The sequence below is a fragment of the Ursus maritimus genome, unplaced genomic scaffold, assembly GCF_017311325.1.
Source record: "Ursus maritimus isolate PB19 unplaced genomic scaffold, ASM1731132v1 scaffold_5, whole genome shotgun sequence".
NCBI lineage: Eukaryota > Metazoa > Chordata > Mammalia > Carnivora > Ursidae > Ursus > Ursus maritimus.
The window spans coordinates 7786984-7813345 of record NW_024426663.1 but is presented as its reverse complement, the minus strand read 5'-3'; the positions used below and the strand labels follow the sequence as shown (position 1 = coordinate 7813345).

The window sequence follows — 26362 nt, the reverse complement described above, 5'->3', positions numbered from 1 at the left end:
ATAAAAAACAGGTCTGTTTTTGCCCTCATAGAACTGGTTTTTCATTTGTATGAAAGACATGGAATAAGCAATTGCATACATAAAGAATAATAAGTGTTGTGATATGAAAAGTATACAGTGTCATTAGAAAGCATAATAGTAACTCACTTAGTCTATAGGACATTTGAAATTTTAAGCTGAGACTTAAAATATACTAGAGTATGAACATTATGATTTAATAGATGATGTTTATTTTATTCACTTAGCATGTGTCAACTCCCAATATTCTACATATCAAACATAGAGTAGGCATACAAAAAAAACCTCTGGAATAAAGGATGGGTGAATAAGAGTTTGGCCAAGAGGTTTGTCAGTGAGATAGGTGCAGGGTTACAGAGGGTGCAGGGTTACAGAGATTACAGAAATAAGAAGGACTGAAAGTGAGGGAATACAGAGGAAAAATATTCACCATTACCAGGGGAAGAGTAAAGAGATTAACCTGGAGAGGTAAATGATGGCCAGATTGCCAAAGTTTGTAAGACAATTAGAAAACATTGAACTGATCTAAACACGTGATTACATCATTAAATTTCATTACATCAAATTACAGAAAGATCACTCTGTTTACTCAGTGGAAGATAGCTTGGAGGGGCCAAATCTGGTAGAAGAGATGATTTAAAATGCTGTAAGAGTCATCTAGCTGAGCTCAAATGGTCCTCAGACGAGTATGATAGTAGGGGTTTTCATGAAATTCGGGCATATTCCTGAAACACTCAGTTTAGAGATGTAACAGCCTGGTTTTGATTAGATGTGATGAATGTGGGAGAGGGCGGCATCAAAAAGGATTCCCAGGTACTCAGAGAAGCAACAGTGGCAGTTGAGGGAGAAACAGGCCCAGTCATGTAGAATCTGAGATACCTGTATGGTATCCATGTGAAGGAACCCAGTTAACAGATGAAAGGAAGGGGTCGAAAGGGGCTGTCATTTTCCTCCTCAATAAAATGACAATATATGCCTCCAAGATGGGAAGGGTAGTTTAGTGACTTGATGTCTAAATCGTAGGAAAGTAATTGACTGTTTTAGCTGAGAAGTCATTTGTGAGGATTTTGCTTTCGAAGAAATTGGGAAGTTTAAGACGCTGTTACAATAGAGGTGAAGAGTTGGATCATGGAATCTAAACTAGATAGCCCACTAAGTGGAGGCAGGAAGAAGTGAAGAAATGAACTGAATGTTCTTCTGAGTCAAAAATAGCATGTAGGAGTAATTGACCAGAGGTTTGGAGGGAAGCATTGCTATTATTCTAGGTTAATTAAGAGTTGGTATGTAGGTTGAGAGTAAACATATGATCCTGTGTCAGTACCTACAGAGAACTATTGGTGCTGTGCATGTAACTGAATTTCTTGAAAGTAACCAGGGTGCAAAATAAGCCTTGCTATCTTATTTCTCTTTTCTTTTTAAATAGCAAAATAGAGAAGTGGATCCATCAACATGTTGGGCTAGCTCTGTTCAAAAATTAAAGTAGGTGAGAAATGACCGTTGTCCAGCATCTCTCCATGGACTCATGACATCTAGGCCAAACAGTTTGAGAGCAAGTGGAGGACTATTTTCATGTAGAAAGTGTTCTCTTAGGGCAAATACAAATTCCCACCTATTCTGTGATGCACAGCGATGCAATACTTCCACTTTTAGCTTCATCCCAGGTTAATATATGCATACATACATATGACTTTCTTGGGTCTTTTATAGGACAGACTTCTTTTTATTTAGACACTTAGAAATTCTAGTATATTACCTATTCAAGAAAAACATCAATTGACAAAGGTATTTCGTGGTCCAAAAATTATTGATATAGTAGGCAACCAGAAATACCTAATCTGAAATAAAGTGAAATGAGGCTATTTCGCCTCCTAGCCAGTCCTGCTTTTGACAAATAGATAGGATCAGTTTAAGCGGATACCACTGTCATCTCTATCTGTTCATTGTTCTCTAAGAGAAAATGAAATGAGATAAATGATTTCTGAGATAAAAGACTTCTACCTCTTTTTATAAAGACAGGAGTTGTAGGATAAATGTTTACATTCAACAACTTCAGGTAGTTGAATATTATATAGAAATTTACTTAATTTTCTTCAAAATGAGCAAAAGTTCAGGAATGTAAATTCCCATTTTACGAGGGAGATAATTGACTATTTTGCTGAGAAATCAATTCCAAAGATTTAGTTACTGTGGGAATGAAGATTCTGAAACAAAGGAGATGTGGAAAAAACCTACTTAGCATTGTCAAATCAGAATGAATTGTATAAATGCACAGTCTATTCAGGAAGTAGGGAATGATTTTCTGGCTATGTCTGTAGGGATCTGAGCTTACTGTGCTAAATTATTTCTCATTATCACTTTCAGCTTACCACATGAGTCTTCCAAGTTTTATATGGCATAGACCAAAATGAGTGAAGTCAGGGAGAGGCCAATATATGATACTTCTAGGTAAACTTAGACAAGAAGCAGTCTATTTTATTCCATTTTAATCTATATATCTATATCTATATCCATTGCTATCTATCTATCTATCTATCTATCTATCTATCTATCTATCTATCTAGATGACCTTTATCTGTTCTTAAAACACTGCTTGTTGTCTTAATCATAAGGAAAGGGTTGAATTAGTAGTTCAAGCATTGACTCTATACTCTCACATCTAAGAAAAATGTGTCTTTAACTTTAGATCTTTCCTTCTATAAGATAATAACCTTCATTGTTAGCCTAATACATGATTTAACAGTATTTCGTATGTGCCATTTTCTCCTTTTACTTCTGACTAAAGAAAATCATGGTGTCAAAACTTTGCAACTCAACCTGGTAACTCCTAAGGTCTGTCTTTTTAAATTTAAATTAATTAAAATTAGAAACAATTAAAATTCATTTCTTTGGTCACACTAGCCCAATTTCAAGTGCTCAATAGTCACATTTGGCTAGAGGCTATATTATAGAACATTTCCATCACTCTACAAAGTTCTATTGGACAGTGTCATCATAGAATTACCCTGAAAACACTCCTCTATTCAGCTATCTGATCACTTCTAAAAAACTAAGTTATTATATTTTTATGGGCATTTTCCAGTAAAGAAGCAACATATGTAAAGAGAAGTTACATTGTTGGTTAAAAATTCAGAATAATTTTCACAAAGACAAAAACAAAGGTTACAAGTGTAGGCTAGATTCTCAGTCTAGTCCACAAAATCTATTTAATAGTCACTGAACTGTATTAACCATCATCAGGATTCTAAAGTCCCCCTGGGCCTTACAGCTTTTTTGGCAGAAGTTTCTAAGGAGTGAGACTGTATATCCTCACTGGCAGATCTCTAAATTTAAAACTATTTATACAATGAAGCAGTAAATAATCCAATAAATAATTCAGTCAGATTAGATTTACAGATACTTACTAAGCTTAAATGTAACTGGTAGGAATGAAATTTCCCCAAAATTCAGTGATTAGAGTAGATTGCATTTCCAAAGATAAACAACAATATCTACTCTTTCTGTTTCTTTATAATGTGACCTTTCCTTTCCCTAGCAAAAGTAGAATCTATTTTCTCTACCCTTAAATTTAGGCTGTCTAGAACAGCCAGCCTTCCAGATTTGCCCAGGAATGCCCTGGTTTTAGCATTGAAAGTCCTGCGCCCCAGGAAACGACTTGGCCCCGGGGGGAAAGGAATGGTTGGTGACCCTCACTATCCCTGTGATTCATTTTGAACAATGGAATGCAGCATAAGTATCTGTAACTTCTGAGGCTGAGCTTTAAGAGATCTATAATTTCTGCCTTCAATACTTGGAACCTTCTTTCTTAGACTTAGTCACTATCCTGTGAGGAAACCAAAGAAGCCACATTAGCCCACATGGAGGAGAACAAAGGTCCCAGGCCAGTAGCCTCAGTGGATCTCCCAACCAGCAGCTAACCCAGACTGATAACCTTGTAAAAGGCCATTTTAGACATTTCGGCTGTTTACTATACCCCCAGATCACACCACATCAAGTAAAACAAACAAACAAAACAAAACAAAAAACAACAACAACAAAAAAAACCCAGCTTAGCCTACCCATAGAATCATGAGAGATAGATAACGGTGGTTCTTTTAATCCTCTAAGTTTGGGGATAGTTTTTTATGTAAAAATGAATAATTGAAACGGGTGACAAAAGGTCAGCAGATATGTACTCAGAAGTACATATCTAAACATTAAATATTGTGTGTGGTAGAAAATGGATTGGACATGCAGTCATTATGCTGATCATTTTAAACGCCACATCCTCATTTTTTAGCTCTGGGATTTTGAACAAATCAGTCTTCTTTCTTCATGAATAAACTGGAGATTACAATATCTTACAAAATTTTGAGAATTTTCAGATAAGATGAGACATAAAACCTTAAACCACAAAATCCTTCAAGGATACATGTAAATGTTACTATGTCAGTCACAAATAAGCAATCATTATACTATTATTAAAATGTAAATATAACAATATGTTTATTTAGAATATGAATTTCATTAAAGAGGGGCAGCTTAGATAGAGGTGAAAGTTGCCATTGGTTTCCATAAAAGCTTATTAGTAAAATCTTAACTAGGGAAGAAAAGCAACACATCCTATTCCTAGCTTAGGCAAATATACTAAGATACTTTGTACAATATCAAGATATATCCCTTCCTGTTCAGTGAGAACCCATAAAATTATTTTAGACCTCCTGAGACTCCTCCACATTACATTTCACTGTGGGTCTTTCGGTTTAGTATTTTAAAGTTTCAAGATTTACTTTGCTCTTAGCATTAAATTCTCATTAGTTTTCCTGGGTTTTTTTGCTCATTTTCCCTATGATATGGATAATGTAAAAAGAATAACTCAGATAAAGTAACACACAGCTTCTAGCTCCTATAATGATATAAGAAGAAAGTAATTCTCTTACAGAAGGGTCTTTGAGAGAATAGTGAAAAAGGAGTGCTGTGTATTGAAAAACATTTAACAAGCGTGAGATCTGAAATAAGTTTTTTGGTTTGTTTTGTTCAGAAAAATTGTTGTTTGGTTAATGTGCGGAAATGCTGTATTATGAAAATTTTAATTAAAAATTTAGTAAGCCCCTGAAGAAAGGTTAACCATCTAACTCCAGGTTTTCGTATAGAAATGATGATAAAAACATCTCAACAAAAGCCGTAATGTTTTTTGTGTCAGAGTACATTTCAGAACATGGTAAAAATAAAGCTGAGTTGTTACCAGGCAAAAATATTTTTATCCTTTTGATGGTTAGTATAATGCTGCTTCATTTTTAAACTTGTTATAGAGATCCGTTAAATTTTACTGCTGAAATTGAGGAAGGAAAATTATACACATGGGGTGTTTAACAGGTTTTGTGTCTAACAGCTTTGACACTATCCCACTGATTTTTGTCCCTGCCCTGATGGGTAGTCTTGAGAAGTGCCTGTTGTCTGGAGTCTAATGTCACAGCAATTAAATTCCCACAGGAAGCAGTAGCTTTAGGAGATGTGATTAGATTGGAGACACTGATGCTTGTTTTGATTTTGAAAATGCATCATCGATCAAGGCTACTGATTTCAGCAACTGCTCTTGCTGAGGGGAGGCGTGGGCTTAGCTTCTGCCTTTATATTTCACTGTGGGGAAAATGAAGTCTTCTCTGCCTGTCAAGCCTTTACTCTGATACAAGGCCAATGCCTTTAGCAGATAATCCCCCAAATGTCAAATAACCTTTATTTCCCAGAGGTCATGTTGATCTTTTTCTTCTCATTCTGACCTCAAAACAGACCTATTCATTTTACATCTGACATCAGACCATGGGAAAACAAAGTAATTTTTAGCTTTTTTCCAGGGCTTGTTGGGATGCTTTTTGTTGTTGCTGTTACTGTTCTCCCCAACTCCTCCCCCAGCCATCAAAGGAATGTGTTATGTGCGTGTATATGTGCGTATGTATGTGTGTTATTATTTTTCGGGGCATATCAGAGAAATTCTAAGCACTTCATCTAAGTCAACTAATTTTTGAAAACAAAGGAAGACTCAGTGAAGGAGGTAGTTTCCAAATGAAATTGATTAATCAGCAAGTTTCTTGTTAATAGGCAAGACTTTTGCCAGCTACCATTTTGGAACAGATTCTTCTCTGCCACGATTACCAACCCCCTAAATCCCAAGATATTCTTCAAAGGCCCTGCACCTCTGAAAATGAAGTTTAATGATTCCACTCATAATATTGAATGCAATAGAGGTGACTATCATATATTGTTGTTTAATTGTCAGAGTAATATATATAATGAACATGCATGTAATATGAATTGTGGGATCATATGATTATCTGACCAATTATATGTTTACCAATCCATGCTATCGAAAATCCGATAGCTTTCCCTTAAAAGACCCTCAAAATTATTATTTTTTTTACTTCAACTGCCAAATTATCCTAAGGTTAATGTTTGTCTTAATATTATTTCAACATTATTTTGGAAAGAAAAACTCAAAAAATTAAAAACTCTTTTTTTTGTTGTTTCCAAAATAAAGAATGTTGGACAAAAGTACTAGTTTAAAATAAGTCAGCCCTTCCTAAAATTATTTATATTGCATTAAAATATATATTCTTCCTTATATGAAAATTGCTTTTCAAATAAACAAAAAAGAGTAACCCACTTTTTAAATGAGGATAATACAGTGATTAAGCTTCAGTAACTGGGCCCCCGTCAAGTTTTGTGATTTTAGGAAATATACATAATCTCGTTAATCCTCAATTGCTTTACCTGCAAACGGGGATTATAATAATACTTAACTCACAAGTTGTGAGGATATAATTAGATATCTATGTGAATCACTGTAATTGAGTGAATGATACATAGTGAGAGGGCAGTAAATATTAATGGCTGCTAGGCTAACTGTTGAAATATAATTTTTAAGGTATCATATCTGTAAATACTACTTTGCTCTAAGAACTAATCTTTGGTCTCTCATTCATAAGTGTTTTTTTTTTCTTTTTTTTTTTGGGTGCCAGCTACGATTGAGCAACGGGCTGGGAGCTTAGATTACAAACTAAGTTAAGACAAATTAGGAAACAAGAGTTTGGGCTGGGACAAAGAATGGTGCACACACTCAAACACTCAACAATGGAAAGCTTCGATACCTGCTGTGGCAACGTTACGGAAGAACATGCACAGTGATCTGGGCCTCTAGCCCTTTCTAGACAAATGATGACAATCAACGACACAGAGGATGAAGAGGTATGGATCATGGCAATTGACTTGGAAGTATAATCAAATCAAAGAACTACTACCATGATCAAATAGACAGGAAGAAATAGCATAGTGCAGGGCTGTAACTAAATGCACTGGATGAGAGCTAGAAAGGTAGGCAAGAGAAGTTCAATCACTGAGGATCTTGAATGTTCTAAGATGCTCTGACATTATTTTCTGGATGATAGGTGGCTGGTAAGCAGCTAAGAAATGTCATCAAACTTTGCATTTTAAATAGACCATTCTAGCAACAATGTAAGTATGCACTTACTTAGGGACTCTGAGAAGGATTCAGGCTGGGTTCTTAATCTTAGTAGCAGAAGATGAGTTAGGTCAAGAACTTGTCAGAGAGGTTAAATTAATGTAACAGACGCATGGTTTTGAATGGAGCTAGTACAGATTTCCCACGGTACATATACCATGAATGCTCCTCCTTCCAATCAGATACCATTACCACTTCACCTCAAACCACCTCCATAATTAACTGGTTTCAGGGATTCCACCACACAAAAACTGAGGTGTTTTGTGTGTGTGTGTGTGTGTGTGTGTGTGTGTGTGTGTGTGTTTAATTTCTCAGACTCTTTTGCAGTGCATTGATACTGTTGTATTTAAACTTATATCAGCTGGGCAGGAGGACCAGGCTGCACTTAGAGACAACTACTACCAGATTGGGGAGGGTTTCTTATGTGTCTTCTGTTACTTTGCAGCCACAGCTGACTTTAGGGATCAGATTTTAAGAGTAAAGGAAGATGAGAATGTTCCATTTCTGCTGGTTCATAAAGAATCAGATTTAGGAGATAAAAGGAAGGTTTCTGTAGAAGAAGTAAAGACCAGAGCCAATCAGTGGAATATTAGCTATGTGGAAACATCTGCTAAAATGTGAGCTAATGTCAATAAAGTATTTTTTTTATTTAATGAGGGAAAGTCGAGCAAGAAAGATGGACCACCTCTGAAATGGAATTTTCTCTGTGGTTCTAATTATGTACACATGAGATGTGCCTGGCCCAGCCATCTGGGCTCACATGGTTTGTACCATAAATACCTCTGAGGGGCCTGCTGTCTGTGTCCAGAAAGTGCCCACACTAGTGGTTCAGTCCAGCTTTCAGGTTCCCAGGTTCATGGGGCCTTAGATCACCTTCTTCTCAGCACATTTGGCCCCCAACACTCCTTGCACTTCTGGGTCAGCTTGACCTTCACTTGCTGGCATACTCAGTCTCCAGGCCTTCCCAGTTGTCACTGCCCCATGAGTTTGGGCTCAGCTTAATATTCTAGAGAATATTGCTTATAATGATGTTACATATGCGCACAAATATAAATATGCATGAAATTTGCAAACAAAGTCCCAACTAGAGAAGAAAAAGACTAAAGATTTTGTGCTGTGAGAAAAGTAAATGAATGGAGTGAGTTGATAATTGAAATCATTAAGGTTGCACTAATACTAAAAATAAGACTCATTTAACAAAAACGTATTTAAGAAGTCATTTTAGCCTGTGGTCAAGAACTTTTCATGGATATGATATCAAATTTTGATCAATGCAAAACACTTATTTTTTTTACCCGCTCAGTATATGTTAGTTTCTAGCAATGTTTGCCATATATGAGGATGAACAGAATGGTTTGAAATAAAAAACAGAGCTTAATGATCTCAGGAAAAATGATCTCAGGATTCAGTAAGAACTTTACCTCTTGGGTTTAATAGAAAAGTCATTAAACACTTGTATCAAAATCTGTGTGCAATCCTGAAATAGTGACAAAGTAAATTGTGTGATATTCTTGAATATTTTATCTACTGTTAAAAAGGTATTCAGTAGTACTACCGGCATCATTTGTGGTATTGATTTGATTATGCCAAACTAACAAATTTTTTCACAGTATCATCTATCTAATATATACTGTTGAGAAAGATGCTGCAACGTCATACACACACACGTATGTGTTTATATGAACATATGTAGATATGTATAGACATATGTATAGGCATATACATATGTACACGTAGCCGATATATACACATACTCAATACATATGTATAAACATACTCAAGTGTGTGTGTGCGTGTGTGTGTGTGTTTATATACATACCCAGGGATATTGGCAGTTTTTTCAAATAATAGGTATTTTCAAATGAGGGTATTCTATAAATAATGAAGACATTTTAAAAGAAATATTTAACTGGGGTTTATTAATAGGATAAAGAGGAGACAAAAATACATTGGAACTACTGGATTGTTTCTCATAAAATGGAAACATTGAGGTTATTCAGATATAGTAGTAGATATATCTGCTCAAGTTTATGAGAGTGTACTACAAGGCAGTGACTTATTTATTAGCAAATAAATAGTAGGTGTTTGCAGACCTAGGATAGTTTCATTATGTTGACTACTCAAGTAACTTCTGCAAAAACATTTTTTTTTCTTCTGGGCACGTGGAGACAACTGATTCAAATAATTTATTTGCAATCATAAAAACAATCGCTGGTCAAGATTCTGCTTCTTAATGTGGCTTTTTTGGTGTTATTTTCTTTTTGTATTGACATTTGAAGTGATATTAACTTCCATTTAAATTAAATAATTCTAAAAATGTAGGTCATGATATGCATCAAAGTTAGGAAAGAAAGAGGAGGGAAGGACGGAAGGAGGGAGGTGAATGGGAGGAAAGAAGGAATGAGAGAGTGAGGAAAGAAATTGAAAGAAAAAATAGAAAAAGTAAAATATGAAAATGACATTTTCTAATCAGTAACTTTTACATGCAATGCACACGTTTTCAAGTAAGTACTGTATCACAGGAAAATACTGTAAGCTTAAGTACAGTCTCAGGATTGTCAGGAAAACTGATTAATTTTGCTCTCATTCCCATTTTCTCAACAATCTTTGTCTTCAGAGTGGATAAATGCAGTGTCACTCTGGGTTCGCTTGGCAATCTTAAAATTGTCACAAGAATGGATTGGGTGCCGTTTTCTCTTCTTGTTACAATCTTTGTCATGAGCTCTCACAGACCTTTTAATGCTTGATATGCTCTCATTCTCATTACATATTCTCATTCCCATAACAAAGATTATAATGAAAGAAGAAAATGTCATAAAATTAATCCATTCTCATAACAGTCTGTAACGAGGGCAGAAAATTGAGCAAAATTAATCCGTTCTCATAACAATCTGAAGATTGTAATGAGAACAGAAAATGGCATGAAATTTATCCTTCTTTTGACAATCTTTAAATTGTAACAGGGCAGGAATGGGACACAAGATTAACAAGCCCTTGGGACAAAGGCTCTAACTAGAACTGAAAATCATACAAAATTAATTTGGGTATGTATGTGTGTGTATGCGTATGTGTGGGTGTGTGTTTGAGAAAGGCCTGAAAGCCTGAAATTGTAATGCCTGGTTCCATTGGGATACCATATTACAATCAGTACCTATTTTAATTTGCCTTAAAATACTAGAGCCTGACACCTTTCCCAAGATAGTGAATTAAAACAAATATGGATGTTCACTCTTCAAGTAGACCCTGAGGGCAAAACTGTTTTAGTAAGTAGGATAGTAAAGAAAGTGAAATTTGTTATTAAATTCATGAATTTATGAATAAACCATTTGTTATACAATAACTTTAATTTAAAAATCGTTTTTTAAAATGAATAACACAGTAGATGTAGTCTAATGTTGAGCAACAATTGTGTGACCACGAATTTTAATTCATTTGTATGCACAATTGGCCCATGTGCTTGTATGTATGCAAACTACAGTGGCTCATTTCCACTACCGTACATCTGTGGTCAAATATCCAGATTCTTGGCTTACACTAACTTTTTTTTATAATTTATCTATTGTATCATTTCTTCACTTAGTCACTTAATGAATTGAATTTATGATTGCCTTTCAGAACGTTTTTGTTTTAAATATCCTCAATTTCTAAAAGGAAACTAAGGTCAAACAACACTTGCAGAGACTGCAAATCTATTCAAGCAGAACAAGAACAGCTTTTTATTTGCCTTTATAATTGAAGTATAAACAATGTAGTGAATTAATGTGCTAATTATTCTTACTTATGAGGGCACACATATTTGTGCATAGAATGGATTTTAAAAATACTTATTTAACACTGATGTTAAAACATCCATTATAAATGGATTTATGAACATATCCACACTTTACAAAAATTATAAACTTTTTTCCATGAGTACAGGACTTATTACAAACAAGCAATAATTTCAATTGCTTAAACAACAGCCTATCATTTTGAAGGTATATATTAAGAACTAATAATGAATGGCAATAATATTAAGTACTTCACAAAGTTTTATTTTTATAGTGTCAAAATAAAAAGTCTCATTTATATATTGTTTTCCCTCTTTTTAAACTGTACCTCCAATAACATTTGAGAAAATTGCAAGTATATCAGTGAAATTGCAATAAATTATTGGGATGCAAACCTATTTTGTGGTATTTTCCTGATACTATAAAAGGAAATATCTACTTGAAAACCCTCATGGTTATGTATAATGATATCACTAGTTGGAAATGCATTATTGAACATCGATTGTATTAAACATAAAAGATAGTATTCCAATAAATTGGAGGTATAATTAGCATGTTTCACAAGTATCTTTTTTTAAGTTGCACTATTAGTTTTTTCATATCCAGAGCCTAGCTATGAATGATTTGCTAAACTGTAGCTTCTGTTTCTTTTGACAAGAAAATATATACAACTGTAACTGCAATTAAGAGCGCTTTTTTGATAAAAATAAAATTAGAGTCTTGATCAAGTAAGTAAATCTAGACATGGTCATGGTGCCATATTTTGAGAAATTTGCAAGGCCTGAGTTTAAATTGCCACCCATTTTTCTACAGCCAGAAGAAAGATAAATATAGTGATTCATAGTACTTGTGAAACCTTCAGAAAGTAAACCTTTTGCTTCATGGAAAAATGAGAAATTTGGGAGGTGGCACTTTTCATCATCAACAAAAGCTATTTTTGCAGACCAAAGAAGAAATGAAAAACTTTTCATTTATTTAGCTGTTCCTGGAAAGGTTGTAAAAGGTCCTATCATGAAAGACGAAAAGGAAGAGCTGTTCATAGAAAGCTTTTAAAGAACAAACATCATAAGCTCAGATTCATATGGTAGGTGGAATATTGTAGGAAGGTGCAGGGGGCAAAAGCACCAGGATGTGATCCCAGAAAGAGGAGCCTCTTCTCTGTACTTTTTCCATTGTTCCCACCTTTTATATACTTAGCTATAGGTATGTTCCAATTTAATGTACTATTCTGTGTGGAAATCCAGGTGTCAAAAAAATGTGAGTGGAAGTTCTCTTTTAAATTAGTTTTATTAAATAGTACACCATGGGGCAGCTTTAGAGAGTATACTCATATAATTCCAGTGCAATATGTGCCATTATCAAAATGTGTTCATCATTCATGGTGGGCTTTTTCAGACTGTACTGGTATGCTACACCAAAGTCTTTGTATCTGAATATATGATATATACCTCATTGTCATTGTTTTATTGAAGTAAAAATAACCGTTTCTGACATGGGCAAAATTAAATATTTTCATTATATTATACCATAATCATTGAAAAAAACTTTCATGTGAAATATATGGAGAATGTTTTGTGTTTTTACCAATCATATGAGAATTCCTTTGCAGTGGGAGAAACTCCAAGAGACGGCGGTAACCATAGTGGCAGGTGAAATGGAGCCTTGGAGAAGGAAAAAGGGACTTGTTAATAACAGGGAGGAGTGGAAGGCAGAGCACTGTGTAAGGGAAGGATGGGTAGAGAATAGAAAAGTTTGAGGTGACAGTGGTGATAAAGGATTTGTGGGCTTGATTAAAGTGTTTGTTCTGTATGTATGACGAAACTATTTTCCTCTGGGTCATCTACAAAATAGTAAATAATTTATATATTACTTTCTAATTCACTTGTATAAACAGAATTTTGTTTTGGAATTTTGAAAAACTGGATAAAGTGATACTGATGATATTGAGTTATACATGTGTGGAATGGAGCAAGATAATTCATATCTTGTATTCAGCTTGTGGATAGAAATTTTACCAAAATAGAGACGATTAAACTCGGGATGTGGCTGTTTCTTTAGTAGTGGTTATCTCTTCCAACTTTGTCAGTCTGGGAGTATAGATATGATCCACGATAATGAATAGATTATTTACTAATAGATTATTTACTAGTATTGAGAACTTCTCCTCCAATTTCTCAAAGACCCCTCATCATTGAAGTTACCCCGTCCAGCTCCTGCATTTCCTGAGCAAACCATTGCTCCAGCCCGACAAGACCCTGACGTGTGGATTAGCAACCACCCATCATTGCGAATGGAGGGCGTCATCCTCTCCAGCCCTGGATATTCCTTGTACACCACTGGTGTTAACTCTTTGCTGTGGAAACTGTGTTCCCCAGAAAACAGTCACTTTTCTCTAGTATCTAACTATGGATGAGTCTGTCCTTCTGCCTATCATTTTAATTTGATGATGATTCTGAAATGTCTGTAATCGTCTTCCTGTTTCTCAAGGACCTGATCTCCTAAAGCCTAGGCTCTAAGGCAGAAAATTGCATCTGATTCTTATGTTATTTTGGCATTTCTTTTTTTTTTTTCCCCTCACACCATTTTGTCTCCTGTTTTAGATTACTTGACAATAGTGCCAGAGGTTCCCATTGAGTTCCTTTAGTTTATCCTGTTCTGTCCCCAAATTTTATTTTTATTTTTATTTTTTCCTATTTACCAACACCTCTCTTGAATTATATTTAGGGCTTATGCTCCCATGTTAACTCTCAAACTGAGATCTATACACTTTATAATTTATGTGTTAAATCCCTAGATTTGAATTAAATACTGTGAGTCAAAACCCATTGAAAAGGTATAGTTGTACACTCCCTCCCACCAAATAAAATTCAATATAATATGTTCAGCCAGTAAAATGATCACCATTTTTTTTTGTTTGTTTTTTGTTTTTTGTTTTAGCAACACTAAAATCATGAAGTGGTTCTGCACTGTGTCTAGAAGTAGTAGTATAGGTAATTTCCTTTGGATTTCACTGATCGTGTGCAGCATTGCACTGATAATTCATTTTAATAAGAATGAGACAAGTGACATATTAAGTCTAGCAAGCAACATGAATGGAGAGAAAATGCTTTGTTTAGACATAGAAGAAAAATACCACTTTACATGTAGACATTTATTTAGCCTTTATTTTAGATGTTTTAACAATTGTATCCTGTCACTTCTGACAGCTGTTTCTTACAAGCAAAGCCTGTCTTAGAAACTAGTCCTGAGTCCTAGTAACTCTGAGACTTTGTATAATGCTTTATAAAAGATAAGAAAATGAGCATGGGAACTAAAACTGAAATTAGGAATGAGAAAGTTTCAGTTGGATGAAGGTGAGTCACACTCAAAAATAAAGAGAGGGCTATCATTTTTATTTGAGTCTCCATGTTTTCAGTTTCTGTTATAAAGCCGAAAGTGTAACAAAGAGCTTTTTTTTCTTATTAGTAGAATATAAGTTGATTTTGGTGGTAAGTAGTTTTAAGGTAATTGCCCTGAATGACATTCTTAAGTATATTTCTACTAATAACTAATAAAATTTATATTCCTTGGAGAACTACCTTGACCATTATGACAAAATATTTTTCCAGAACTTTGTTTTAAAATCTATTAATCAACAAAGTAATAGAATACTTATTTATTAACAAAACAAATATGTGTGTGCATATAAAGGAAATGTTCACACAATAATACACTGTTTATTTATTTGCTTTTTAAATAGCTTTGTGATAATAAAAAGAATTATGTTTTCTATTCGGTAATGATTTCTGTGCAGTGAGTAAGTAATTTCCTCTCTGTTCTTCTAGGTACAATGGAAGTCCAGGTTATTTGAGTTAACTTCACCAATGAATGAAAGAGAAAGAACAAAGGAGAGAGGGAAACAGTGAGTTCAATGTTGAAACTTATAATTACTTGCGCCTAGGAAGTATAATTATTATGAGATTTTGCCTAAACATCTATGATCTTGTTTAAGTGGGGGGCTTAGATATTGCACATTAGATATAAAATAATTAAAATACTTAGATGAGCATAAAATACTTAAAGTGGTAGTTTATTGTTTTCTATCTCAATTTGTACAATGTGGGAAATTGTACAAAGAGGAGAAGATGAAACCATGACTAATGTTGACAGCTGGTCTCATTTATTTTTGATGCATACCCAAAAGGCTTGCAAAGTTTCATATTTCTAAAACTGTATTTAGTATGTTTCCTTCTGGGTAGCTCAGGTCTTCTCTTCCTACAAAAATAGTCTTTGTGTAGCAGAGGAACTATTGTTGGATTACCTCCTATTTCTATACAAGCCTCTCTTACCCCAGCTGCCCCTGCTGTAGTCCTTACAGAAAAGCGAAAGGCCATGATGAAGACAATATCCAGAATTTAGTTAACATGTGGAGGCAATATCCCTCTGTTTTGTTTCTGAAGAAACATAGACATTTTATTGAAAGGCTATGTAAATTATGCTTTAAGAATTTTCATAAAGTTTAAATGTTTTTAAAACAATGCTAGTATTGGTATCAATGCATCAAATGTGAAACCGATAATAAATCACACAAATTATTACACTTAATATTTATGGCAAAGAATCTTGGGGGTATGCACTTCGAAATCCACTATATACTGCATTTTTGCTTTCTACTATAATGTTTCTTTAGTTTTAAGACTGTTCATCATTTTTAAAGAAAATAGATCTTCACTAAATAACTAATGTTTTAATGTTTAGTTCTTGTATTTATGAACTGCAAATCAATAAAAATATTAGGGAAATAAATTATTTATGATTGCCTAAATTATTGCTTAGCTTAATCATGTGAACTAGTTAACTTATACTGATTATAAGCAAAGGAATATTCTATGATAAATTGCAATATATCTTATTCATTATTTTACTTCCATGATATAAGCAAGAAAACATCTTTAAGAGGGAATTTTTATTTTAGCTTTTCCTTGTAAAGCCTTCCCTATAACTGTAGGTGCCATATTTAACCTTCATGTTGTCGTTGGCCTCAACAGATTTTCCTATTAAAAATAAGTTCATTTAAAAATAATGCAAATAGTATACATAAATATATTTTATTAAACAATATATGCATATATAGAGTAAAAATTTTGTTGGTGAGAGATTCCATTGAAATTTTATTTAGTCATGCACATCATACTTACGTACATACATATGGTATCATATTATGCTATTTTTCTTAAGTTTTTCGTTTAATATGTCATGTGGACAAAAATGAGGATTGAATGTGATAATAATAGTTGGAAAATTTGTTTGAATTTTTTTTTTAAATGGGTTGCTGTTCCATTTACTATCACCACATAAAAATTGTCTCCAAAACTTAAAGGCTTAAAGCGATAATAATTGTTTCGTTACTTCTCAGTTTCTTGGGGTTAGGAATTTGGGAATGTACTAGCAGCATAGTCTGGCTTCAGGTCTCTTTTAAAATTGTAGTTAGGTGGTGAGTGGAGCTGGAAAAGCTGGTGATTGGAGAAGCTAGGGGCTTTGCTTGACATCTCTTTTTTTATGCAGTTTCCGGGATAGTTAGACGGTCTACATGACAGCTCAAAGCTTCAGTGTTAGTGCTCATATGATCAAGTCAGAAGCTGAATCACCTTTTATGAGCTAGCTTTGGAAGTCACACAACATCATTTCCGTCCTATTCTTTTTGCTGAAACAGTCACAGATATAATTATTCTGTCTGCAGGTAGGATGGTCATCAATCCTAGTTTGCTTGGAGACTAGTGTCCTGGTGTCAGCACTAAAATTCCACCTGCTGGGAACCCCTAGGACAGTTAGTCACCGTACTCTTAGTTAACAGAAAAGTATTTAAGTTTAATAAATTCCTTTAGTAAATTTCAGCAGTGTTTTATTTTATGGTTATTGATTTTAGGGTTCTGTATCACCAACCTTTACCTTTATCAAACCATGAAGTCACCAGTGTTATATTCTAGAAGAATGATTGTTTTGCTTTAATTTGGCTTTTAAACTATAACTACTTTTTGTGTTATGATATAAAGGAGGAGATAAGGTTTATTTTCTTCCATATAATTTATTTAGATCACTTCCATACACACACACACACACACACACACACACACATATATATATGTGGGAAATAATGGTGAAAATGTCTTGATGTCTTGAACTATGATACTAAAAGCCCTTCACCTATTTGCTCTTATTTTTCAGTATCACTTTGGTTATTCTAGATCCTTTACATTTCCTTGTAGATTTTATTATTTCCTTGTAGATTAAAAAACTGTGTCTAGGATTGTGTTGAAACTATATATCAGTTTGGACAGAATGGACATTATAAATAGACTCAGTGATTTAATCCACTAATGTAGTTTTGATGTACATTGATCTAGTTATTGAGTTTTTCTCAGTAATTCTCTGTATTTTCCAATTTCTAGGTCTTGCTTATTTTCATTATGTAATTTCCAGATATTCGATAATTGATATTTTTGTAGATAAGTGTAACTGCTATTTTCATTTTTTCTTGCTTCTTATGTGTGTATATGTGTGTGAATATATGATTTTTTTGTATGTATGTGTGTTATATCTATATAGTTCTTCACATTGACCTTATATTTGGGAACCTTCCTAAATTTACTTATTATCGTCAATATCTTATAGATTATTTTTTATTCTCGGTAAAATTTATGTCATCTAAAGTAAAACTAAAGTAGTTTCTTTTTTCCAACCATAATTATTGTTTTTTTTCTTACCTGATTTTAAAAGCTAAAATGTTCAATACAATTTGAATAGTAGTATTACAGTGTATCTAATTTTTTTATCTAATCTTTGTCTTAATTTTAACAGTGTATCTAATTGGTGAGAAAGCAGTCAACATTTTATCTTTTGGTGTAATATTAGAGACAGGTATATTTGGTAGAGTCTCTTAGTTATAGTTTTAAAAAGTTATTTGCTATGCCCAGTTTCATGAGAATAAAATTTTTAACCATGAAATGGTACTGGAATTTTTTAGCTCTTTTGGTTTTGTTCTTTATTCTGTTAATATGATAAATCATAAGGAACGATTTTCCATAAACAAATCCCACTTTATTATCATGTATTTACCATTTGATACATCAACTGGATTAGATTTGCTGTGATTTTAGAATTTTCGTGTCAATATTCATAGGAATATCTTTTCCCTAATTTTCTTTCTAATGTCCTTGTAAGGTTATGTTATCAGCTTTATGCTGGTTACATAAAATGAGATAGAAAGTGTTGCTTATTTTTCTATTCTATGGAAGATTTTTTGGAACATTTGATATTATTTTTCCCTTAAATATTTTGAGGAATGCATCAGTGGAACTATCTGACCCAGTTATTTTCTTTCTCACAAGGATTTTATATGTGGATTAAATTTCTCTTACAGATATAAAATTATTCATATTTTCTATTCAGTTTGTATTAGTATCAGTAAATTGAATTTCTAAGAAATTTGTCTATTTTATTAAAAATTCTAAGCTATTGATGTAAAGTTATGTGTAATTACCTGTCACTGTATTTTTACTATTTACAGTTGTGATGTCCCTATTTCCATTCTTGATACTGATATTGATATATTGTCACTTAATCTCTTCTGTTAGGTGTTTATCAATTTTATAATTAGTTTTGAAGATCTACCATTTGGCTCTACTAACTTTTTCTCTATTGTAGGTCTGTTTTTGTTCTTTGATAGTTCCTCATTTAAATTTTTTTTCTTTCTTCTTTTATACCTAAGCTTTAATTTACTGTTCTTTTTCTCACTGATTGAGTTGGAAGCTTAGATAATTTACTTTTAGCCTTTTCTTGGTAATATGTGCTTTTTAAGCTATAAATTTGGTGCATAAGTTTTGATATGTTGTATTCTCATGTCGTTCAGCTCAAAAGATTCCTTGATTTCTGTTGTGTTTTTTGAGTGGGGAGGGGGCCCTTAATTTCCCAACACCTGCAAAAAGATATAGTAGTTATTCTACTGTGTGCTACACTGTACAATTTTATTTTTAACTACTTAGAGTTTCTTTATGGCTTAAGTTAAGATCTACTTTTGTAAATGTTCTATGTGACTTTAGAAGATTTTTCTTCTTTGGCATATTGGCATAAAGTTCTATAAATATCTATCAGAATAAGTTATTAAATTATATTGTAAAAATCTTTCTTACCAATATGTTTGATTTTCATCGTCTCTGGTACTGAGAAGTAATTGTTTGTTAAAATCTTCAGACAGGATGGTTGATTGCTCTCTCTCTCTCTCTCTCTCTCTCTCAGTTCTGTTTTCAAACCGTATGTTCTGGTGCATATCAAAATTGGATTTGTTTGTCTCTTTGTCGAATTAAGCCATTTATCACTTTAGAATATTCTCTTTATATCCAATGAACTTCTTGTTTTAAGGATTATTTTATCTGATATTAGTAGCATCCGCTTTGATTTCCAGTGTTCATATGGTAAATATTTCTCCATCCATTTGCTTTCAGCTTTATTGTGTTCTCATATTTAGAGTGGATTCTGTGTGTGTGTGTGTGTGTGTGTGTGTGTGTGTGTGTGTGTGTGTGATTATATTTTAATCAATCTGGTGATCTTTGTTTTTTACTAGGAGTTTTAATATCATTTAATTTTAATGTAATTGGTAATTGAGTTGGGTTTAAGTCTACCATATTGCTCCTGTTTTGTATTTGTCCCATCTGTTCTTTGTTTAGTCAGACTTTTTTTTTTCTTTTATTTAATCAGTTTTGAAATTACTTTACCATTTTATCATCTTTTAGCTTTTGTTTGTGCTTACTTCTGTTGTTCTATTAATTGTTACTCTGATTATTACAATACTCATTCTTTAATTTGTTAAAATCTACATTAAAACAATACATGAGCCACTTCCCAAATGGTCCCACAGGTAGGCTCCATTTACCTTTTATGTACCATTTATTCTATTCTTATTTTATGTTTTACTATTATATATGTTACAAATTCCACAATAAATTCTTATTGTTACTTTAAGATGTCAATATTCATTATATTTATTAACTTTTTTTAAATATTTTTTTATTATATTATGTTAGTCACCCTACAGTACATCCCTGCTTTCTGATGTAAAGTTCGATGATTCATTAGTTGCATATAACACCCAGTGCACCATGCAATACATGCCCTCCTTACTACCCATCACCAGCCTATCCCATTTCCCCACCCCCACCCCTCTGAAGCTGTCAGTTTGTTTCTCAGAGTCCATAGTCTCTCATGCTTCATTCCCCCTTCTGATTACCCACCCTTTCTTTATCCCTTTCTTCCCCTACCGATCTTCCTAGTTCTTATGTTCCATAGATGAGAGAAACCATATGATAATTGTCTTTCTCTGCTTGACTTATTTCACTTAGCATTATCTCCTCCAGGGCTGTCCATGTTGCAGCAAATGTTGAGAAATCGTTCTTTCTGATAGCTGAGTAATATTCCATTGTATATATGGACCACAACTTCTTAATCCAGTCATCCGTTGAAGGGCATCTCGGCTCCTTCCATGATTTAGCTATTATGGACAGACCTGCTATGAACATTGGGGTGCCTATGGCACTTCTCTTCACTACGTCTGTCTCTTTGGGGTAAATACCCAGTAGTGCAATGGCTGAATCATAGGGTAGCTCAATTTTTAACTTTTTAAGGGACCTCCACACTGTTTTCCAGAGTGGCTGTACCAACTTGCATTCCCACCAACAGTGTAAGAGGGTTCCCCTTTCTCCACATCCTCTCCAACAATTGTTGTTTCTTGCCTTGTCAATTGTTGCCATTCTAACTGGTGTAAGATGGTATTTTAGTGTGGTTTTGATTTGAATTTCCCTGATGGCTAATGATTTTGAACATTTTTTCATGTGTCTGTTAGCCATTATATTTATCAACTTATTTACTGTTTTTGGAAACTTCCAGTCTTTCTTAGAGGTTTATGATTTCGTCTGGGATGCTTTATCTTTAGCATAAATAAGTACTTCTAGTATTTCTTAGGGTTCATATCTGTTAGAGACAAATTCAGTTTTTCTCTTTTTTTTTTTATAAAATCTTAATTTTGCATTTGCTTTTGAATACTATTTTATTGTCATGTTATATCTTTCAATACCTTAAACCTGTAATTCTATTGTATTCTGCCTTTTATAGTTTCTGTTGAAAAGCCAGCTTTCAATGGTATTTTTAAAGTAATTTGCCTTTTTTATTCCTTCATCTGCTTTTAAGTATTTTCAATCTGTATTTCTTTTGGTTTTGTGTTTGTTTTAGCAGTCTGTGATTTTCTTTGTAGTTTTCCAGCTTTATGGTCACTGAATTGCTTGAATTTGTGGTTTTATATCTTTCATCAGGTTTAGAAAATTCCTAGTCATTTTCCTTCAATATTTTTTCCAATATTCTTTTTTTCTCCTCTTCTACCTCAACTGTGTATATTACAAATATTTTGAGCTCTTCATTGTATATCTTTTGTTCTTCCCCTTTTTCTATTTTTTCTCCATGTTTCAGTTTGAATATCTCTGTTGATCTCTTTTTGAAATCACTAATCCCATCTTCTGTTAGTTACAGGCTTCTGTTTCCCTCAAGACCTTAACTTCAGGTAATTATATATTGGTACTTATAGAGTACAGGTTAGATTCTTATTTCTTTTGATTCCAAATATATTTTGAAGTTATTTTTCTTTTCATTCATTCTTTCCAAATTTTATTCCATTTTACTTAGTGTATTAATCACATTATCTGAGATCTTTGCCCATCACATCCAATATATGAATCATCTCTGGTTCTGCTGCTATTCACTAATAAACATAACTAGTAAAATTTTTTAAAGATTTTGACATTTTAATTTCTTCTCAATATAACTCACTTTTTAACAAGCTTGGAAGGAGAATCAAATTAAGGCTGTCCAGTCCTCTAGGGATCCAGGCCAAGTCTTGTAATCTTCAACAGAATAACATCAAAATACAAGGTGCTACAATGGGGTTATAAACTCTAACTAATTACCACTTATTTATATTTTTCCCTTAGGAAACAACTAAAAGCCCAGAGCTTAAAGGCATGATATGCAGAACGTTTCGATCTGCAGAGGACAGGATCACCCAAATTATATGCTTGCCCAAACTGTTGGTAAACCTGATCAGAGCTAGCCAAGGATTAATGAGCAGGGAAGATTTTTATATTTTGAAAACTTGCTCTGAGGTTTAAAAAGAAAAAAAAAAAAACCCTTATGATTGCTATTAATAAGAAAACAAGTAAAAAAGAAATTACAGATGCATCCATACCAATATTTAATTTTGCCAGGATCATTAACTAGAACACAAAGTTAGAGATAAGTATAGAGGATAAAATACTTAGATATTTTCAAAATAAATCACCCAACTGCCACCTCTTTCTGTCCCTCCCTAGATGTGACCATCTAAGCGCTGGATATGGAGAGCTGGAATGCAGTGCACCCAAAATCCATAACTAGTAATTTTTTTGTTTGCTAAATTTATGTATTATATATCATAGATTCCTGGATTTTTAATTTTTTTCTAAAAATTATTAAATTGTCTTCTGCCATACACTTAAAAATTTATTGTTAATTACCTGAATCCTTTAAGTCTTTATTTAATATTTTCAGGACAGATTATCTTAGGTTCTCCTTTTTGCAGTGTTGAAAATGTCAACCCTTGGGTGTGCTTTTTATTCAGTTAATGGTCTTTCTGGAATTTCAGTTAAAGGTCCAGGATGGTCACCAGGGTCACCATTCTGGCTGGGCTTGAAATCCAAACTCCAGTTCTTAGCTCTCTATTGCCTCTAAAGTATTTTCACATTTTCCTGGCCTCCAAGTGGCTATGTTCTACTAAGCATGCACAAATATCAAGGACTTTTTCTCTGAGGCCTTCTCTTCAAGACGCTATCCCCTCAAATGCCACTTGTCTAAACAATTTTTATATGTAGTATCTGTCACCTCTGCCAACTGAGATCTCTCTTTTTGTGGGTTCTCTTTCCCCACAGTATGATCTGGACTGTTCTTTCAAGGACAAAACTACTGTGAATATTGGCCTCATCTTCTAAGTTTATTTTTTCTCATACATTGTGGCCCAAAGTTGATTATTGCCCAGTGCCTAAAAAGAATTTCTTTATATATTTTGTTAGTTTTTTAAATAATATTTTTGCCATCTCCTCCTCTTCTTCTTTTTCCTCTCTCTCCTCCTCTTCCTCCTCCTCCTTCTTGTTTTCCTCCTCCTCCTCCTCCCCTGCCACCCTCCATCCTTCCTTCCTCCCCTCCCCATCCTTCCTTCCTTCCTTCCTTCCTTCCTTCCTTCCTTCCTTCCTTCCTTCCTGTTGTTGTTGATCATGGTGGTCTATCGTAAGAGAAATAAGCCTGATACTGGCTTCTGGATCATGACTGGAACTGTAAGTTGTTTGGGTGAAAGGTAACAATTTTCTTCTTCATTCATATGGAATTGACAAGATTCATAGTTTTACCCAGGGTATAGATCACAATCAGATATGAGAAGTTCCTTTCTGTGTGCGGAAGGTATCTGTTGGTTCAGCTGCCTTCCCTTCCAGCAACTTTAGGTTCAGTTCTCCTCATAGAATCAGATTTTGTCCTAAGAGTTTAAACTTTAATTCTCCCCTAAGCATTATAAGAGACACTGCCAAAATTTTTCATGGTCTCTGTACCTGCATGTTTTCTTATGAGCAGAATGCTTCAGATACATGTGGGTCAGCCTTCAGTGACCCAACACAATACCCTTTTCACCCCATATTAGAATAATCCACTTCATTGATTTACTGTTTCAGGGCCTTCCTTTTTTAGCTTTATCTAATGATACCAACATACTACATGTGTGAATATCAACTGAGTATTTTAGAATAGATAATAGAATAAAATCAAACATTCTGTTTAGTTCCTGTGTTTTACACATTGCAACATAGTTAATATACGAAGATACTGGAATCAATACTAGAGACTGCATCATTTCTGATAATACAAGGATCCTATTATACAGATCCTCCTCTTCTAACATAGAGATGTGCTTTCATTTGTTTGTTTTTAATTTTCATGCAAAATAATTGAGTGTGTACTATGAAAATTCTATGGTGATCTAGAAACACAATCTCTGATTCTTATGAGCCTTAAGTTAGAGCATTGAGGATTTCTGAGAGGCTAAAATTCCATGCAAATTAGATTTTGAACATGAAATACTTAGTGGAAAGTATGCCAATAACAGATCAAATAAACATAGAGTGTTCCATTACAGTTCACATTTTAGTGCTACATGGAACAGTCTTCTAAACTTATTTCAGCTGTTACTTTTACATGAGAGGATTTGTCTTCTAGTTCATTCAGTTATTGGTAACCATATAACACAGTTTTAAAAAATATATTTCTTTTACTTTTCTGTGCCTTAACTTTTAGGGCTTTAATTAATAAGATGGTGCATTTGACTTGATTTCCAAGAGGGAAATGTGTATAATATAATAGCATTTATTCTAAAATTGTACATTTTTCCAAAGAATGATTATAAATATTAAAAAGGGAAATTACCATATCTGTGATACTTAATGACATTACTCGCCTGGTCCTCAAAGTCCTCTTACAAGAGATACGTACACTATTTTAAGCAGTGTACACTATCTTTGCAGTGTTTGGAAATAATACAAAGTCTAGTAAGGATCAGTAAAATATTGTAATAGAGAATTCTTACCTCAGTTTATAAATTTTGGTGACTATGACTAAATTGCATGAGTGCTGATTTGTAAACAGAATACTAATTAGAAGCTTACAGATTTTAACAACTAGAACCCCAAATCAGGTAAACTTACCTTTTTAGGGAACAGGCTAACTAAAGAAAGACAGATATTATCCCAAGCTTCATATGAAACTTAATATTTACAAGTAAGGTATAATACCTAATTTCCCTTATGTATAAACTCTTTTAACATTATTGTTATCCCTTGTGCTGTTCTGCTGCTCAAAAAGTGTTGCTTTTGTTTTGTTTTTCTATAATCCAGTTCTTTTTTTTTTTTTAAAGATTTTATTTATTTATTCATTCAGCAGAGATAGAGACAGCCAGAGAGAGAGGGAACACAAGCAGGGGGAGTGGGAGAGGAAGAAGCAGGCTCACAGCGGAGGAGCCTGATGTGGGGCTCGATCCCAGAACGCCGGGATCACGCCCTGAGCCGAAGGCAGACGCTTAACCGCTGTGCCACCCAGGCGCCCCTCCAGTTCTTCTTAAATAAGAATATATATAACAGTGCCATAACGTGCTTGTTCAAAGTGTATGTCCCTTGGCTTCAAACTCAAGAGATTCCAAATGTCAAGTCTAGATTGGGACTTAGATATATAGTTAACAATAATGGAAATCTGATCCAAGTAGTTAGGACAACATTTGGTCAATACTACTTTGAGTGTTCTAGTGGCACTAGTGTTTTGTGGCATTGGAGTTGTTGCTTAATAACTCTGAGACTCAATTTTCCATATTTTAGTAGATGGAATGATTAATCTATCTCATATTTTAGATAGAGTTTTAGATATTTGGTAATTATGGCAATATTATCTATTTCTATAGTTGCCATTAGTCAGGAATCATAGGACCCAGGATGAAATAATGGTAAGTTTATTGTGTATAATAATTTATACATTTATGATATTTCATACCTTTTTTCTTAATTGTTGAGTGCGCACACACACACAAATGAAAACCAAAGCCAAACAAACAAACAAAAAAAAAATACTGTACACATGAAAACCTTGAGCCTAAGAAAGATTAAATGATTTTTAAACCGAGAGTACAAAAGGACTGAGGTGGAGCTTGAACCCAACCTGAGAGATTCTTGGTTCATTTCTCCTCTGCTTATACTGCAGTGCATCCCTATTATCACAGCTTATTAAATCATCAGAGAAAGAGTTGACCTACCCATTCCACTAATATTTATTTAGTGCTAACAATGAAAAAGGCATTATACATGATACTAGATTACAGCATACTTTAAATGAAAATCCTTGCCCTTATGTGGCTTGCATTCTACAGTGGAGAGAAAAGAATGCAAAGAGGGTATGAGCCATGCGTAAAATGCTGAGAGCATGAGATAAAAGTGTGTCT

General features: G+C 33.7%; 1 long non-coding RNA gene across 2 annotated transcripts in view; it reads left to right on the top strand.

Annotated features, from left to right (window-relative positions):
* LOC103656474 overlaps positions 1 to 26362 on the top strand; it is a 323615-nt gene that overhangs the window by 237949 nt on the left and 59304 nt on the right. For both annotated transcript variants that reach the window (XR_566623.2, XR_566622.2), the window contains exon 3: positions 15105 to 15181. This is a non-coding gene — a long non-coding RNA (uncharacterized LOC103656474). The remainder of the gene's footprint in view (positions 1 to 15104; positions 15182 to 26362) is intronic.